We start from the raw sequence: 19707 nt of genomic DNA, 5'->3' as shown, positions 1-19707 counted from the left end.
AAAATCACACTCTCTCAGCTACATCCGTCAGCACACCACATGGAGTACGCATTAGAGGTCTTCACAGGTCCCAAAAATTTGACCTGGGGCTTTCCCACCCAGACCCGATACACATAAATTAATTGTTTTAATATAGAGACCTGTTCCGAACAGACCCGAGGACAACTAGACCCGTATATACCTGGTCAGATGCAGTGAGGGAAGTAGCAGAAAAGTCCATTTTTAAGCTACTTTATTAACCAGAGCTGATAAAGCGCAAGAGGAAGAAGAGACGTGCCGCTCTAGCAGGCGGGGAGGGGCCGTACTGCGAGGGAGGAGGGAGCGAGAGATGAGAGACAGCAACCAACCAAGACTTGCGCTATAGTAGATAAATAACCTAGCTATGGCAGCTATTAATCATCACATATGATTACGTAGTACCGGTCTTGGCTGTATCAAACCAGGAGAAGCTAGTTAAGCTAGCTAATGTTAGCTAGCTAGACTGAGGCTGCAGTGCATGCACTTTCTAATCCTACAAATAACAACTCTATTCATAATATGAAGTAGCACCCTACCTGTTGGTTCTTTTAATTCAATTTTCCATTGATTAAATATCTCCTATTTTTTGCCACACATGGAGCGAGGCTCCATGACTGTAGCCTATTGCTGCTTTGATGACTCACAATAGGCCAACAACAAGCTACACTCTCCACTCTCGTGAAAAGCAAGAGCAGCAGCATAAATGATGTATTTCTCTCTTTCTCTCTCTCTACTGCAGCCGTCGCGTTCGGGTCTGTACAGGCCCTTCCGGACAAGTCACATCAGATCCGACCCAGACCCGTGATATTATTTAGGATACTGGGTCCAGGATCGGGTCTCGGGTACAGCTGGATCTGTGAAAACGTCTAGTGTGCATCCCATCCATGTTATCACAGCGTCTTCCCTGTTTTTCAGTCAGTAAACTAATGTTATCAGTGTGGTGGGGGAGGCTGGGTTTGCCTTTTCCCAAGCATCAATTCCAGGGAAATGTAACTCTCATTACGACCTGAGATGTTTTGCAATACAGACAATGGCATTCTGATTAGACCACAATTCAAGTAACGTTCTCTGCAAAAACCACAAGTCAAGAAACACAAGAAGGACAAAGAGAGTGTGGCTACAAACCAGAAGCAGGGAACACATTTGACTGCCTGGAAGTTTCACTACACTATATTTCTCCAGGGATAATGTGGAATGTCACAAATATTTACAAGTTGGTTACACTACTTCGAGCTAAAATAGACTATCTGATGAATGATTGGCCAACAAATACATTGACCCCTAGTAGGCTGCTCATAAAACACTGGCAGCCCACGTGTGTGGGTAAGTCTCAATGGAAAAGCACCGCTAGACTTCTGCTAGAGCTAGACTACTGCTCTCTCTACAGAGACATGCATGATTGAATAAATGTACTACCCAAATATTTCATAAGGAAACATTTTTAAAAAATCACTTAAAATAGTTAATTTCATGTTGACATAAGAACACATCAGAGAAAGTGAAAAACTGGGGCAACAGTGAAGCCTAATTGCTTACCAATCAAGGTTTGTTAGGCTAAGTTGTGTATAGCTCTCAAAAACGCTAGGTGGCATTCTGCCTTCTCCCTACAGTTTTCAGCCATTAGCTTCGCCCACGACTACCTCATTTGAAATACAATCCCAATGCTGTGATTTAACGTTTAGAAACATCAATAATCATCACTTGCGATACAGCTTTCGAAACATACGGCCCTTATCTTTCATCAGCGAGAAGGAATCCTTTAAATAAAAAATGTACACTTACTGTAGCAGTGTTGCACAGATCCATACAGCTATGGGTGTCTCCATCCAACAAAACTACACTTCTAATACCCTTCCCGAGTTATGCTTACACACAGGTGTTCGGAGCATGCTAGATAGCTAATTAGCACAGGTGGTCGCCTCGTCTTCCGTAAACAAGCGCTGTAACATGGAGATATAGCCGTGTGGGAACACTAATCCTAACAAGGTGTGTATCAATTTAAAAAGTGGGATTTTTTCTCTTTTTTTTCTCTTTTTTTTCTCTTTTCTTTTTCTCACTGACGAAAGATAAGGTCCTTATGCTTCCAAAATCGTATGCATGTTAATGTTCAGATTGAGCGTCGGGGCTCTTAACAAAACTTCACCGTACAGAAGATGCCAATGACTCTTATGTGTAATGTAATGGAACTGAGAGTCATGATAAAGGGCTACGTTGGATCCTGTCTCCATCATTGGCTAAAACAATGTCAATTTCAGAAGTTACTGACCACTGTAAAAATGCTTTTAAACATCAGTAATAAGATTTAAAGTGTATTCATTCCAATTACAGGGACTCAAAAGAGTCCTGTATTGTTATTTTTCGTTACTACCTCCCCGAGTCGGGAGTGGATAATTTGCATGCCTGCTGCCTTCCTTTGATGTGGTAGCCATTTTTTCAGGCTGCCTCTCCGGAATCAAACCCTGATTCCCTGGTCACCATGGTAGGCACATCAACAGTTGATAGGGCAGACATTTGAATGAGACGCCAGTGCCGCGAAGGGTCACCAAAAGTGGGCAGGGCAGCCGATAGCACCCCGTATGGGTTTTGGGTCTGATAATTGCGCATGTCCCCGAAGGTCAGCACTTGTTGGCATATCTTAGCACTAGAACTGCCACAGCTATACAAGTAACATTGGAGCAATCAATGGAACCATAACTGATTTAATGAGCCATTCACAGATTCACTGTACCGACCATGTGTACTAAGACTTGCATGGTTTCATCTTTGAGACAAGAATATGGCAGGATCAACCAGGTAGAGCAAGAGGGAACAGTCTCTAAAAGAGGCACGGTTGATGGGGGGCCCTCCCAGGGTGGATCACGTTTACCAATTGGTCAGGAGGAGTGAAACCGATAGGACAGACCGAGAGGATGATCTAATGTAGGGAGTGAGAACCAGGAATGGAAGCACTACAGCCAGACGCCAATATCTGAAATGCACAATCACTAGGGCCAGGTAAAAGAACTAGACCCTCCCCAGAGGGCAGAGACAGACCCAGAGGACGCCGAAGCAATGTTCACCTGCAGAGAGTGAGAAACCAGGCGTGGGAGAATGAATACATAAAATTGCACTCAAAACCACTTAGAAATGATCAAAATTGCAACAAAATACAAATAGGTCTGATGCAAATAAGTGTAATTTGATAAAAAAATATGTCATTATAGAGGTTTATTAATGGGTTAAGTCCCCTGGAGTGACAGCTATTTCCTCAGGTGTGACACCATCTTCATGACACACTAAGGGAAAAAAGCTGTCACACCTTTGGAAATATCAGACTGTTGGGACAGTTTTTGTGGGCCTTATTGTTAACAGTAAGCCTTCCATATGATTTTCCCCAACATGTTTTCATTGCTTTTTATACTTGAATTGTAAAAATTATTATTATTTTCATATATAAATTCAAAAGGCATCACACCAAAGGACTAAGAAACTGACCCCTTTTATGGCAATGGCAGAGAAGTGCAATATTTTGATAAATATTTCTGATAAAGCTTACAATCTGTTCAAGCCATGTGCTCCAGCCATGTCTGTACTTCCTTATAAAAGCATCCTGCCCAGCCCAATGGTGCCCAAATGCTGGCTTGATGTTTAATCACAGAATTGTGTCACACCTAGTGGACATTGCTTTTAGGGCCAACGTTTTATCAACCAGAACTATTTGGAAATGTCATGAATAGACTGGGAGACTATTTACATTTACATCATTTAGCAGACGCTCTTATCCAGAGCGACTTACCGTTAGTGAGTTCATACATTATTTTTTAAAAAATATATATATATATATATATATATATATATATATATATATATATATATATTTTCATACTGGCCCCCCGTGGGAATCGAACCCACAACCCTGGCGTTGCAAACGCGTTGCCATGCTCTACCAACTGAGCTACATCCCTGCCAGCCATTCACTCCCCTACCCTGGACGACGCTGGGCCAATTGTGCGCCGAGCCTGGATTCGAACCAGGATCTCTAGTGGCACAGCTAGCACTGCGATGCAGGGCCTTAGACCACTGCGCCACTCGGGAGACTATTGTTTCTTGAAATAAACTTCTATGTTATAACTAACATTCATTTTTTCATACATTTACTTACGTTAAAAGTTTCACAACCTTACCCTGGACAGTCACACCATTGGACAATTGTCACAGTTGGTTCATTGTAAGAAAACATGATTCAAGTTTTTTATTTTTTTTTACGCTTTTAGTATTGTTTCACAATTTCAGCCAATTTAAATTACATTTGTGTTTACCATCATGGATTTAAAAAATGGGCGTCATGTCAACTACCCATATCATGTTTTGATTTCAACATTTAAAGAAGGAATTGTCTCCCGACCTCGCATTTCATTAGGTTTTCTTGAAAGTGAAAAATGACAGATGCTTAGATCAAACGATATGGCCGAATCAGAGTTAGCAAATCTGAGGCCATATTACTTTAGAAAACGAGATAGTGATGCATTGACATCATACTGGCATGACACCTATGGCATATTCATTAAGCAGATTCTGTTGCAAAACGTTTCGTCAACCGTTTACATTGCTACGCAAACGAGAGTTTCTATTGGACAAATTCAGTAGGTCCCTCCCCATTTCGTTCCGTTTACTTTGTTTGCTTTCGTTTGGTTTCTTAAAACGGTAAACGTTTTCTGATACAAGACGAAAATAATCTACCCCTAGTTCAGTGCCATCAATATTAGTAAACGGTGCATTTATCGGTCAGGTCAAATCAAATCATAAAAACATTGAGAGTACGCTATAAATACAAACTGGCACCTCTTTGTCGATACTGGCTTATACACACAACATAGCCTGCGGTAATGTCCGACTCAATGATTTACAGCCGATGCAAATGACTTAGCCAGTTAAAACAAATGCAGAATATCTCCGATATCGATGTTAAGAATTTAGCTAAAAAATTAAAGCCATCGATTTGTTGTCATGATTGACCGGTCAAGCGATAGCGAAAGTCCATCCCCATCGAATTCGGTTCTCTGGCCCGCTTCAAAAGGTATTCTATCGAATTCTGTTCACAAATAACATATATACAAAACGTTTGCTTATTTACATTATTACAAATATAGACAGCGAAACTTAAATCTTACCTGTTTAATGTCTGCTGTTTTAGTTACACCAAATAATCTCACAAATCTGTGTCAGATCCGTAATAAACTTTCTCCGCTCTTCTCAGGACGGACACTGTCTGCAGTTTGGTCGCAAGGAAGGAAGCTCATGCACTGTAATTATTCGATCACGTTGCGTAATTTACACTCACGAATGACAATGATATAGGTGGCTAAACATTAAGGAATTAGACAATCGATAACTAACGGTTTATTCTCTCTAAAACCGAAATTCAGCTATGGTTGTTCCCGGCCAAAGTTGATCTCCTACCCGCTTCATCAATCGCCATCTTTACCCGCAGGGTACACTGGGTAATCCTAGGAATCCCCACGTCCTGACGTTCATGATATTCTGGAAATGGGATGGCAGGTGGTCTCTTCCAACTTTGTGCTAGCTGCAGCACTTCATAGGCAACTAGTTTCATGGTAGACATAATGAGTGAAGGTGCTATTTTTTATATCAATTGAAGTGCATTAGTTTAACAGTAGGCTAAAAGGTTAAAGGTTAAAATGTTAAACGTTTACAGCAAAGTGGTCCTCTGTAGCTCAATTGGTAGAGCATGGCGCTTGTGACTTGGGTTGTGTAGTGGGTTCGATCCCCGAGACCACCCATATGTAAAAATGTATGCACACATGACTGTAAGTCGCTTTGGTTAAAAGTGTCTGCTAAATGGCATATTATATTAAGTGCCCAATAGTCTACTTCATGATGTCAATTAAATTAGGCCTACTGCCCAATATAGGCTTTTTAAGCAATAAGGCACCTTATTGACAAAGTATTTATTTTTACTGCTCTAATTATGTTGGTAACCAGTTTATAATAGCAATAAGGCACCTCAGGGTTTGTGGTATATGGCCAATATACCACGGCTAAGGGCTGTTCTTAAGCACAACTCAACGCGGAGTGCCTGGATACAGCCCTTAGCCGTGGTATATTGGTCTGATATACTACGGCTGTCAGCCAATCAGCATTCAGGGCTCGAACCACCCAGTTTATAATTTGCTATAGGTATGCTAACTGCGTTTACACAAGCAGCCCAATTCTGATTTTTTTCTCCACTAATTGGTCTTTAGACCAATCACATAAGATCTATTCACAAAATACAAATGAGTGAAAAAAAGATCAGAATTAGCCTGCCTGTGTAAGTGCAGCCATTAAACAAACCTGTTCAGATGTCAATCTACTAGTGTTTACTCATCCAAAACAATGGCGAAGGAGCATAAAGGTTTTCAAGCAGCCCAGAACACTCTCCAACCAAGGAAAACAAACATAGCAGGGGGCTGAATCTGCCGGTTTGAACAGGGAAACGGTGGCTCTCTTGAGGTTCATGCTGCCTCTTTAAAAAAACATTGTGCATTTTTGGAACATTGTGCATCAGAATATTGGAATCAAAACATGTTTATATTTTTATACAGTGCTCTCCTTTAATCTTTTTTTGTATGGGAATTAGCACAGTATACATGATTCCAATTCTAGCTCCAAGACGGCTGCAATTTGAAAAAACTAAAAAGTAGATTGTGCTGATTTATTGGTGCATTGAACCATGTTGCGCCCCGTAGTTAAACAAACTCTGTGGATAGTGCTGAAACGATGGCATCATATCTGAATTTCATCTTCACCATTGATCCCGAGTGGAAGACAAAACAATAATTCATAATTTTATTCACAGGTTAGGATACTCAGAGCAATCCCCAAATATTTCAAGTAATATCTGAAATGTAGCCTACAGGGCAAAGTGAGCCAGAGAGCTAGAACAAAGCGTTGGGAGAAAAGAGGCAGCCCAATTCTGATATTTTTTGCACTAATTTGTCTTTTGACCAATCACATCAGACCTTATCACATCAGCTCTTTTTCAGAGCTGATCTGATTGGTCAAAAGGCCAATTAGTGAAAATAAGTTCAGAATTGGGCTGCCTGTGTTAACGCAGTGTATCAGGGTCCTCTGGGCTCCTGGTGTGTTACAGATAGAGGCTGAGCAGCAGGTGGCAGTCTCAGATCCTAGTTGACACATCTGTGGCTCCATGAGCAAAGATGAGCACTCCTCAGAGCAGAAAACCAGTTCAGATAACTTAATCAATGATTGCTCACTCCAGGCACCCTGCCATTTTACACTGACTCAATTATTACACAGGGGTTGGCAATGGCATAGGCTATATTTGTACAAATAAAAATGTTTTAGAACGATGAACCACTTTAGGATTATATAGGATTAACGTAGGTAAATGATATAGGGCCCCCCACTTACGGTTGTCTCAGAAGTAATTGTTTAGAATCACTAGTTCTACAACATTTCAAACAATGTTGTCAACAGCACCTTGCCATACACTCTAGTAAGACAATTAATTAACCTGCATTCATCTTTCAACAGCACAAAACGATGCTCCTACAGTTACATATCTCTCTATATTCTAATGTGCTGGTTGTTTTTGGTTTCACCAGGTGAGGAGGCCCTTTCCTGTCAGGCCCAGCAGGAGGTTGCATACTAATACTTTACCTGCCTGTTAGAAGAGCAGACAGCTGACCTAAGAACAGAAGGTAGAGAACACGTGTCACGCCATAGGGGTCAGAGTCCACTGGCCCAGCACTCCAGCAAGCCTCATATCATGACAGAGAGCAGGCTGGGGAGTGAGTCATTTGCATTTTAGGTGGAGGAGCTAGAAAAAAATCGAATTAATTAAAAACAATGAGTCATCATGAATAATTTCCCCCAACACCTGTGAAAACCAGCAAACCAGAGCGTTGTGATCCGTGTGTCTCCTCATCAAACTAAATCCTCAGAAGAAAGAAGCGGATTACTGTAGTTTATTTAGGAATAATTTGAAGAGTTGCATGAAAAGGTAAGTGCTTTCAAAATACAATATGCAATTTCATGGTAGAACATGCCGAAAGCGTTTCACAAATCTCTGTAGAAGTATTACTGAAAACATAAACGCACAGTCAAAGCAAACTTTTGGTGACACTGCAGCCTGTAATTAACGGCAGTTTGGTAATTCCGTTTTTTGTGTTACAAACAGCAGAGGAAACCATGGAAAGCTTCAGGTTCCTTGGTGTACACATCACTGACAAACTGAAATGGACCACCCACACAGACAGTGTGGTGAAGAAGGCGCAATAGAGCCTCTTCAACCTCAGGATGCTAAAGAAATGTGTCTTGGCACCTAAAGCCCTCAAAAACTTTTACAGATGCACAATTGAGAGCATCCTGTCGGGCTGTATCACCGCCTGGTACGGCAACTGCACCGCCCACAACCGCAAGGCTCTCCAGAGGGTGGTGCGGTCTGCACAACGCATTATCGGGGGCAAACTACCTGCCCTCCAGGACACCTACAGCACCTGATGTCACAGGAAGGCCAAAAAGATAATCAATGACATCAACCACCCGAGCCACTGCCTGTTCACCTCGCTATCATCCAGAAGGCAAGGTCAGTACAGGTGCATCAAAGCTGGTACCGAGAGACTGAAAAACAGCTTCTATCTCAAGGCCATCAGACTGTTAAACAGCCATCACTAGCACATTAGAGGCTGCTGCCTATAGACATAGACTAGAAATCACTGGCCACTTTAATAAATGGAACACTAGCCACTTTAATAATGTTTACATATCTTGCATTACTCATCTCATATGTATATACTGTATTCTATACTATTCTACGGTATCTTTGTCACTTTAATAATGTTTACATATCTGCATTACTCATCTCATATGTATATACTGTATTCTATACTATTCTACTGTATCTTAGTCCATGCCGCTCTAACATCGCTCATCCATATATGTATATATTCTTAATTCATTCCTTACTTAGATTTGTGTGTGAAATTGTTAGATATTACTTGTTAGATATTACTGCACTGTCGGAGCTAGAAGCACCCGCAATAACATCTGCTAAACAAACGTGTATGTGACCAATAACATTTGATTTGATTTGATTTGTACATCACACAGGCTTTGTTTTTACCGGTGGTGGAAAAAGTACACAATTGTCATACTTGAGTAAAAGTAAAGATACCTAATAGAAAATGACTTAAATAAAAGTGAAAGTCACCCAGTAAAATACTACTTGAGTAAAAATCTACATGTATTTGGTTTTAAATATACTTAAGTATCAAAGTAAATGTATTTGCTAAAATAAACGTAAGTACCAATAGTAAAAGTATAAATCATATCAAATTCCTTATATTAAGCAAACCAGACTTTACAGATAGCCAGGGGCACACTCCAACACTCAGACATCATTTCCAAATGAAGCATTTGTGTTAAGTGAGTCCGCCAGATCAGAGGCAGTAGTGATTACCAGGGATGTTCTCTTGATAAGTGCGTGAATTGGACAATTTTCCTGTCCTGCTAAGCATTCAAAATGTAATGAGTACTTTTGGGTGTCAGGGAAAACGTATATTATTTTCTTTAGGAATGTAGAAAGGTAAACGTTTTTAAATATATGAATAGTAAAGTACATATACCCCAAAAAACTACTTAAGTAGTACTTTAATTCACTGGTTTTTACTACAACAACATTTTGGATACATTGAGAATGAAAGCATATTATGTGTAAATAAACTAAGCTGCTAAGATGGGGATTTATCTCTGTTTTTTAAAATATTTTTCTTTATGTTTAAAAGAGAATACAAATTATAATCAAACTAGACCAAACCTAACCTAGAATCCATTCCACAATAGGCAATGATGGTTACTTGTGTTAACTAGATAGGAAGGGTTCTATTAGTGTGCCACACATAAAAGTATAAACATGTTTTGATTCTAATATTCTATTGAAGAAGAGGCAGCATGAACCTTGAGAGAGCCACCGCTTCCCCTTTTCACACCAGCAGGTTCAGCCCCCGGCTATGTTTGTTTTCCTTGGTTGGAGAGCGTTCTGGGTTGCTGGAAAACCCATTCGTGGCACAGCGGGAAAATCTGCTCCTCTTCCGCTGTAGTGTAGTGTGGCAGAGCTTCATGTCACTAATGTGGGCAAGGCAGAGTGACAAAGCCTGCCAGATCCTTTCCCCTGTTGTCTTCTGATGGAGTGTCATTATGGTTTACAAAACCGACATGCCTGTTCCGCTCAAGTGGTGGCAAGGCCACTAAACAACTATTTACAATTCTCAACATTTTAAGTGTTAGGAATTGTTATTCACCGACATAAGCAATGACTGATTGGCTATATAGCTTGTTGAATGGAGGTTTTAGAGCTCCCAGACATTACATTGCACAGAAGAGTGATTGAAAGTAACCCCTTTGTAACTCCTGGACATCTCTAATAGGATTAAATGAGACAACAGTTGTATGCAGCCTTCAAATAAATGAGAGGAAATTCACTGTCTTATCTCGATATCTAGCATTCCCAGACATAACCACAAGGGGAGGATAGGTAACAGCGATTCCTCTCCGAAAAGTCGATGAGCATGGGGGCTCGGTCGTGCTCACTTAGGGTGAAGTGACGATGTCTCCTAGGGATTTTTTTGAAGGTCTATGTCCCTAGAGGAAAATGTGTGATAGCAGTGCAGCAACTGGAGCTTTCTCTGGTTACCACTCTTTCTTTCATACCTCCATCCCATTCATTCTTCCCATAGGGATTTTACTCTATTACAAACACTGTGAGTATACAACAAGTTATTGCTCACGTATATCCCTTTAATCATATGTCATTGGAAAGCTTAGATTCACACCTATCCATCAGACACATTTTTGGAATGTTCAGATCAACATAACTTTGACCTTTGACCTCTAGGGTACATATCAGAATTACCTGTTTAAATTGCTTTAAAAAGGAAATACTGTTACATTTTAAACTTTGTTTGACATGTGATTCTGAAAGGTCATGAAATTACCTTTCAATTATATATAATATATGGTAACCAACTTTGAAAGCACCAGCTACAACTATTGTTTTAAAATCTCCCATATTCTGCCATTGACATTAGAATGTTGGAAGCTTAGCCATATGTTTTTAGATTGTAACTTTGGTGATAGTCATCAAATTTCACACAAACCGAGATTGTTATTTTATGTACACCGTTTCTTTTTCATTTATGTGATCGCAGCTGTAACTATTATCCACCTATCCCCAGAGATGACTTGCACTAAAGTTCGATTACTGTTCGATGCCGTTGACTAATACCTTAAATCTACTGACATGGAACTGCCATGGGCTAGGTCATGCAATAAAACAGAAGAAAAAGCAGACGTTGCGCTTTACAAGAGACACACCTCTGTGATTCTGAACATGCTAAACTCCACAGACCTTGGGTGGGACAGGTGTATTTCTCATCTTTCAAATCAAACAGTAGAGGCACAGCCATACTTATCCATAAGCATGTTCCATTCATAATTGACAAAAACATATCTGATCCGGAGGGGAGATTTATTCTGATAACTGGGTCACTGAATGGGCAACCAATTACTATCTTAAATATATATTCCCCTAACACAGATACTCCTGCTTTAATGTCGAAAATGATAACCCTGTTCAATGAGCATTGTGTTTCCTTTGGAGTGCTGGCTGGAGATTTTAATTGTACCCTCAACTCAACTCTGGACAAATCATTTCAACTCCCCCCCACAAACCCTAGATCGGCAAAGATGTTGAACTCTCTTACTAAAGAGATGGGACTGATAGATATCTGGAGAGAGACTAATAGCTCATCTATGGACTATACATACTACTCCAATAACACCTACTCTTGTATAGAATACATTTTTATCCCAAAGATTTTCATAAATTCTGCCACTTGTTCAATCGGACCCATAGCACTTTCAGATCACGCCTTTGTCTGTCTCCGCTTTGACCTCTGTACAAACATCTCGAGGTCAAAGAGCTGGAAATTCAACACCTCCATGTTATCAAATGAAGCATTCCATACATTGGTTACTACATGGATAGACAACTACACACAAGACAACAAAGACTCTCCTGTTTCTCCAGCCACAATATAGGATGCTCCCAAAGCCACACCAAGAGGTCATTTAATTGCATATGCTTCCTCAAAGAAAAAAGCAATGGAAGCACACAGGTTAGATCTTGAGAGGGAGCTGGAACGCTGCGAAAAAGTACATAAACAATCCCCAGACAGCGCCTCCTGGAGCCAACTTAAAGCAGCCAAAGCCAAACTTGGACTATGCTCGGGAGATAAAAAAAAAAGTTTTCTTTACTAAACAGAAACACCATGAGTATAGCAATAGGCCTAGCAGATTGCTTACCATGAAAAAAAGAGCAGTCAGAGCGTACAATCATGGCCATCCGAACAGCAGATGACAAGGTCACATATGATCCAAATAAGATCAATTTAACTTTTCATGATTTTTACTGCAATTTATATACATCTGAGAGAAAACATACGGATGCAGTACTCCATTCCTTCCTAGAGGGAATCTCCCTACCAAAACTATCAGAGATCGACCAAGAAGATCTCAACTCCCCCTTCACTCCTGAGGAGGTCCTAGAGGCAATTATCTCCATGCCACCTAACAAGTCCCCAGGCCCAGACGCATTTCCCAGAGAGTTCTTCAAAGCTTTTTGCCCCAGTTTAGCCCTATTTTCATGCCAATGCTGGATGAATTTTGCAATAACAGAGCTCTCCCAGACTCTATGTACACAACCCGCATTACAGTGTTGCTAAAAAAAGACAGGGCTCTCTATCCTGCTCGTCCTTCCGGCCCATAAATAATTACCAAATTGCTCGCCAAAAGACTAAACACTCTTCTTCCCAAAATAATAAAAGCGGACCAAACTGGATTTATTAGAGACAGGTACTCTTATGATAACATTCGGCGTCTTTCAAATCAAATCAAATTTTATTGGTCACATACACATATTTAGCAGATGTTATTGCGGGACTAGCGAAATGCTTGTGTTCCTAGCTCCAACAGTGCAGTAGTACCTAACAATTCACAACAATACACACAAATCTAAAAGTAAAATATTAGGACGAGCAATGTCGGAGTGGCATTGACTAAAATACAGTAGAATAGAATACAGTATATACATATGAGATGAAGCAGTATGTAAACGTTATTAAAGTGACTAGTGTTCCATTATAACAGTGGCCAGTGATTCCATGTCTATGTATATAGGGCAGCAGCCTCAAAGGTGCAGGGTTGAGTAACCGGGTGGTAGCCGGCTAGTGATGGCTATTTAACAGTCTGATGGCCTTGAGATAGAAGCTGTTTTTCAGTCTCTCAGTCCCAGCTTTGATGCACCTGTACTGACCTCGCCTTCTGGATAATAGCGGGGTGAACAGGCCGTGGCTCAGGTGGTTGATGTCCTTGATTATCTTTTTGGCCTTCCTGTGACATCGGGTGCTGTAGGTGTCCTGGAGGGCAGGCAGTGTGCCCCCGATGATGCGTTGGGCAGACCGCACCACCCTCTGGAGAGCCCTGCGGTTGCGGGCCGTGCAGTTGCCGTACCAGGCGGTGATACAGCCCGACAGGATGCTCTCAATTGTGCATCTGTAAAAGTTTGTGAGGGTTTTAGGTGCCAAGCCAAATTTCTTCAGCCTCCTGAGGTTGAAAAGGCGCTATTGTGCCTTCTTCACCACACTGTCTGTGTGGGTGGACCATTTCAGATTGTCAGTGATGTGTACGCCAAGGAACTTGAAGCTTTCCACCTTCTCCACTGTGGTCCCATCGATGTGGATAGGGGCGTGCTCCCTCTACTGTTTCCTGAAGTCCACGATCATCTCCTTTGTTTTGTTGAAGTTGAGTGAGAGGTTGTTTTCCTGGCACCACTCCGCCAGGGCCCTCACCGCCTCCCTGTAGGCTGTCTCGTCATTGTTGGTATTCAGGCCTACTACTGTTTTGTCGTCTGCAAACTTGATGATGGAGTTGGAGGCGTGCGTGGCCACGCAGTCATGGGTAAACAGGGAGTACAGGAGGGGGCTGAGTACGCACCCTTAGGGGTGGCCCGTGAGGAAGTCCAGGACCCAGTTGCACAGGGTGGGGTTCAGACCCAGGGCCCTGAGCTTAATGATGAGCTTGGAGGGTACTATGGTATTAAAGGCTGAGCTATAGTCAATTAACAGCATTCTTATGTAGGTATTCCTCTTGTCCAGATGGGATAGGGCAGTGTGCAGTGTGATGGCGATTGGATCATCTGTGGATCTATTGGGGCGGTAAGCAAATTGAAGTGGGTCTAGGGTGTCAGGTAAATTAGAGGTGATATGATCCTTAACTAGCCTCTCAAAGCACTTCATGATGACAGAAGTGAGTGCTGCGGGGCGATAGTCATTTAGTTCAGTTACCTTTGCTTTCTTGGGTACAGGAACAATGGTGGACATCTTGAAGCAAGTGGGGACAGCAGACTGGGATAGGGAGAGATTGAATATGTCCGTAAACACTCCAGCCAGCTGGTCTGCGCATGCTCTGAGGACGCGGCTAGGGATGCCGTCTGAGCCGGCAGCCTTGCGAGGGTTAACACGCTTAAATGTCTTACTCATGTCGGCCACGGAGAACGAGAGCCCACAGTCCTTGGGAGCTGGTAGCGTCAGTGGCACTGTGTTATCCTCAAAGCGGGCGAAGAAGGTGTTTAGCTTGTCTGGGAGCAAGACGTCGGTGTCAGCGACGTGGCTGGTTTTCCCTTTGTAATCCGTGATTGTCTGTAGACCCTGCCACATACGTCTTGTGTCTGAGCCGTCGAATTTCGACTCCACTTTGTCTCTGTACTGACGTTTTGCCTGTTTGATTGCCTTACGGAGGGAATAACTACACTGTTTGTATTCAACCATGTTCCCAGTCACCTTGCCATGGTTAAATGAGGTGGTTCGCGCTTTCAGGTTTGCGCGAATGCTGCCATCTATCCACGGTTTCTGGTTAGGGTAGGTTTTAATAGTCACAGTGGGAACAACATCCCCTATACACTTCCTGATGAACTGAGTCACCGTGTCCGTGTATACGTCAATGTTTTTCTCAGAGGCTACCCGGAACATATCCCAGTCCGCATTATCAAAACAATCTCGAAGCATGGGTTCCGATTGGTCAGACCAGCGTTGAATATACCTTAGCATGGGTACTTCCTGTTTGAGTTTCTGGGAGGAGCAAATAGTGTCGTGATCTGATTTGGCGGGGGAGGGCCTTGTAGGCATCTCGAAAGGGGGAGTAGCAGTGGTCAAGTGTTTTTCCAGAGCAAGTACTACAGTCAATCTCCCGAGTGGCGCAGTGGTCTAAGGCACTGCATCGCAGCGCTAGCTGTGCCACTAGAGATCCTGGTTCGGATCCAGGCTCTGTTGTAGCCGGCCGCGACCGGGAGACCCATGGGGCGCCGCACAATTGGCCCAGGGTAGGGGAGGGAATGGCTGGCAGGGAGGTAGCTGAGTTGGTAGAGCATGGCGTTTGCAACGCCAGGGTTGTGGGTTCGATTCCCACGGGGGGCCAGTATATAAAATCAAAAAAATAATAATGTATGCACTCACTAACTGTAAGTCGCTCTGGATAAGAGCGTCTGCTAAATGACTTAAATGTAATGTGTTGATAGAACTTCGGTAGTGTTTTCATCAAATTTGCTTTGTTAAAAACCCCAGCTACAATAAATGCGGCCTCAGGATATGTGGTTTCCAGTTTGCATAAAGTCCAGTGTAGTTCCTTGAGGGCCGTCATGGTATCGGCTTCAGGGGGAATATACACGGCTGTGACTATAACCGAAGAGAATACTCTTGGGAGGTAATACGGTCGGCTTTTGATTGTGAGGTATTCTAGGTCAAGTAAACAAAAGGACTTGAGTTTCTGTATGTTATCACAATCACACCATAAGTAGTTAATCATTAAACATACACCACCGCCTTTCTTCTTCCCGGAGAGTTCTTTATTCCTGTCTGCGCGATGTACTGAGAACCCAGCTGGCTGTATGGACGGGGACAGTATATCCCGAGAGAGCCATGATTCTGTGAAACAGAGTATGCTACAGTCCCTGATGTCTCTCTGGAAGGAGATCCTCGCCCTGAGCTCGTCTACTTTATTGTCCAGAGACTGAACATTAGCGAGTAATATACTCGGAAGCGGTGGATGGTGTGCACACCTCCTGAGTCGGACTAGAAGTCCACTCCGAATACCTCTTCTAGCGGTGTCTTGGATTAGCCTCTGGGATAAGTTCAATTGCCCTGGGGGGTACGAATAAAGGATCCAAGTTGTATTCCTGGTCGTAATGTTGGTGAGTTACCGCTGCTCTGATATCCATAAGTTATTTCCGGCTGTATGTAATAACACAAAAAACGTTCTGGGCTAATAATCTAAGAAATAACACACAAAAAAAGCAAATACTGCAAAGTTGCTTATGCGCTAGAAGCAGAGTTGCCATGTCTGTCGGTGCCATCTTGCCAATGATATTATAGAACAAGTAAACGAACAGAAGACACCTGTCCTTCTGGCTTCACTGGATGATGAGAAGGCGTTCGACAGGATGGAGTGGAGCTTTCTGTTCTCAGTTTTAGAAAAGTTAAATATGGGCCCAAACTTTGTTAAATGGATTAAGTCCCTATATTCTCATCCAAATGTCATGGGGACAACTAATGGTCTGAATTCTGACAGATTCCCTTTGGGACGTGGCACAAGAGAAGACAAGGATGCTCGCTGTCCCCCCTGCTCTACTTGTTGGGGACGGAACCTTTGGCGGAGTTGATAAGGAGCAATCCATGTATGCTCCTGTAAGTCGCTCTGGATAAGAGCGTCTGCTAAATGACTAAAATGTAAATGTAAAATGTATTATGGGTGTTTCTGCAGGTGGCCTTCAGCATAACATTTTGCTCTACATGGATGATGTCTTGCTCTACATATCCAACCCTGAGAAATCCCTCCCATTTTACATTTAAGTCATTTAGCAGACTCTTATCCAGAGCGACTTACAGTTAGTGAGTGCATACATTATTACTTGTTATTTTCTTCATACTGGTCCCCTGTGGGAATCAAACCCACAACCCTGGTGTTGCAAACACCATGCTCTACCAACTGAGCTACATCCCTGCCGGCCATTCCCTCCCCTACCCTGGACGACACTGGGCCAATTGTGCGCCGCCAGAGCCTGGATTCTAACCAGGATCTCTAGTGGCACAGCTAGCACTGCGATGCAGTGCCTTAGACCACTGCGCCACTCGGGAGGTTTTTAGACTCAATATAAGATACAGTTGAACTAATCCATTGTTTGCCCTCTCAATCTTACACTCACCAGCTCTATGAAGACACTCTGTCCACTCCAATGGACGACACATACCTCTTTGTAACACCAAATCTGAATTGCCTTTTCAAGGAAAATGATCTCCCACTCCTGGATTGAATCAAGAATGATCTCCGAGGGCTCCCGAGTGGCACAGCGGTCTAAGGCACTGCATCGCAGTGTTAGAGGCGTCACTATAGACTCTGGTTCGTTCACAGGCTGTATCACAACCGGCCGTGATCGGGAGTCCCATAGGGTGGCGCACAATTGGCCCAGCATCGTCTGGGTTAGGGGACGGTTTGGCCAGGGGGGGCTTTACTTGGCAAATTGCGTTCTAGCGACTCCTTGTGGCGGGCCGGGCACCTGCAGGCTGACCTCGGTCGTCAGGTGAATGGTGTTTCCTCCGACACATTGGTGCGGCTGGCTTCAGGGTTAAGCGGGCGGGTGTTAAGAAGCGCGGTTTGGCGGGTCATGTTTCGGAGGATGCATGACTCGACTTTCGCCTCCCGAGCCCATTGGGGAGTTGCAGCGATGAGACAAGATCGAAATTGGGGAGAAAAATTAAATATAAATAAAACATCTCCGAACCTGGATCTCCCTCCCAATTAGCTTAGTCGGAAGAATCAATGTTATCCATATGAACTGCCTCCCTAGATTGAACTATTTATTTCAGATACTCCCATGCTATCTCCCAGTTTCATTTTTCAAAACAACCAACCAAAGCATCACAAAATGTATATGGGGCAATAGAAAACCTAGGATCAAGTTCTCCACTTTATCAAAACCTGAATCTAAGGGTGGTCTTGCCCTTCCCTGCCTTCAATTGTACTACTGGTCTGCCCAAATCCGCAACATGCTAACATGGATCACAAACAGACAAGACTCAATGTGGATTCAGATAGAGGCCCAATCCTTTGGTTCATTGCCGCTAAGCTCAATTATATTCATTAATAACTTTAGTGAAGTGGGCAACATAGCCAAAACCTTTGTGATTTACAGCACCCTACTAGCATAGAAGGACTGTAAGGAATACCTTGACATTTCCTCCCAGATATGCTCTCACTCGCCTATAATATGCAACCCAGACTTGCCAAAAGCCCTGAGTGATGCCAACTTTAATCTTTGGCATACTCTAGGGATCAGGACCTTTTCAGATCTGTTTCATCAGAACACAACTACACTGAAATCCTTTCAAGAGCTCTGCAGTGAATTCAATGTGCCAATAATTTTTTTAATTCAAATTAGACACGTAATTTCCTCATTCACTTCCAAGGTGAGGTTTAGAGCTCAGCTGAATGAAGTTGAGACCCTTCTTGCTACAGCACAATCCATCAAAAGCAAAATCTTCTATATCTATAGACTCCTTTCTGAGAATGTGGGCTCCTCCTTTACTCCTTTGAAAATAATCTGCGAAAAGGACCTTTGTCTGACTATCAGTGATGAGTTATGGGCGGATGTTTGTGACAGGGTATACTGATGTAAAAATGAAAGAATGTAATTACATTTTTGTACACATTTTATTACACCCCAGTGAGACTCCATAGAATGAATACAGACATTTCTCCTGATTGTAAAAGATGTACCTCTGAAAGTGGAACCTATATGCATGTATTTTGGAGTTGTAGAGAGATTACCAGATTTTGGCAATCTATACATACTGCTGCACAGAAAACATTCGATGTACAGTTTGATATGACCCCGTGTCTCTATCTTCTTAATGCCCAGCAGGACTTTGTTCTTGATCCAGACAGAGAAAATGTGTTTAAAACTATCACATACTTAGCTAAGAAATGTATTCTCCTACTATGGGTTTCTAATTATTCTCCTACATTTAAAATGTGGATTGACATTGGATTGTTATGGCAAGCCTATATAAGTTCAGGAATAAACATTTGCTTACTCTGTATGCAACAATAGGGTTTAACATGCTTTTTGAATGACTACCTCATCTCTGTACCCCACACATACAATTATCTATAAGGTCCCTCAGTCAAACAGTGAATTTCAAACACAGATTCAACCACAAAGACCAGGGAGGTTTTACAATGCCTTGCAAAGAACGGCACCTATTGGTAGATGGGTAAAAATAAAAAAAGCAGACATTGAATATCCCTTTCAGCATGGTGAAGTTATTAATTACACTTTGGATGGTGTATCAATACACCGAGTCACTACAAAGATGCAGGTGTCCTTCCTAACTCTGTTGCAGGGATTTCACCATGAGGCCAATGGTGACTTTAAAACAGTTACAGTTTAATGGCTGTGATAGAAAACTGAAGACGGATCAACAACATTGTAGTTACTCAACAATACTAACCTAATTCAATTGAGTACAGGCTTAACTGAATGACAACATCGAGTTTTATTGAATAGTTTGGGGTAGG

General features: G+C 42.4%; 1 protein-coding gene across 2 annotated transcripts in view; it reads right to left on the bottom strand.

Annotated features, from left to right (window-relative positions):
* Nucleotides 1–5486, bottom strand: part of LOC311110569 (tight junction-associated protein 1-like) — a 79918-nt gene extending 74432 nt beyond the window's left edge. For both annotated transcript variants that reach the window (XM_084153077.1, XM_084153076.1), the window contains exon 1: nt 5169–5486. The gene's annotated coding sequence lies outside the window, so the exon portion shown is untranslated. The remainder of the gene's footprint in view (nt 1–5168) is intronic.
* Between the last annotated feature and the right edge of the window lie 14221 nt (nt 5487–19707).

Source organism: Coregonus lavaretus (assembly GCF_964263955.1).
Source record: "Coregonus lavaretus genome assembly, chromosome: 36".
NCBI lineage: Eukaryota > Metazoa > Chordata > Actinopteri > Salmoniformes > Salmonidae > Coregonus > Coregonus lavaretus.
This window is presented reverse-complemented; position numbering and strand designations above follow the sequence as displayed.